This window comes from Crocodylus porosus, unplaced genomic scaffold (genome assembly GCF_001723895.1).
Source record: "Crocodylus porosus isolate Cpor-Errol unplaced genomic scaffold, CroPor_comp1, whole genome shotgun sequence".
NCBI classification, from domain to species: domain Eukaryota; kingdom Metazoa; phylum Chordata; order Crocodylia; family Crocodylidae; genus Crocodylus; species Crocodylus porosus.
In genome coordinates this window covers 59,224,028-59,224,619 of record NW_017728949.1, presented here as the reverse complement: position 1 = coordinate 59,224,619, position 592 = coordinate 59,224,028, and positions in this window count along the sequence as shown.

Here is a 592-nt window from a genome sequence, read left to right as displayed (position 1 = left end):
CGACTCTAGCTACTATGAAACTATGAAAGGCTTAGAGGGGATATAATTCTCTCCAAATGTATTTGGGGCAGGAATAAATAGTGGGGAGGGAGCAGAAAGTTTGCGTAAGAAGAAATTAGCATGAATGGGCCATGAAAGTTAAGAGGTGGTTTCTAACAGTTATAGAAGTGAGGTTGTGGAAGAACCTTCCAAACAGGCTAATTAAAGTTAAGAAGGAACTGATAAATGTGAATGGGATTATATGATGTGGTTGCTTGAGACAACAAAAAAGAACAAAAGTACAGTGTGAATGCAGACAAAGCTCTTGTTTCTCAGTCAAGGACTCGAATAGTTTCCACTGAAAGCAAAGCTGGTTGTACATAAGGTCATGCATAGACTCACTGGCCGTGTCCAGATGAGCAGAGCTGTGTGGTATGTGGCACCACAAACGCGTCTGCAGCACCACATACCGCATATTCAAATGTTCTCCATGCTGCAAAGGAGCGCTCCCTGTGCGTGTGCTGCTTTCCTTTTTTTTCCCCCCCACAGGTTTTTTTTGACCCCTGGATATCCTTGTGGGAAAGAAAAACAGGGTAGCACATACACAGGTAGC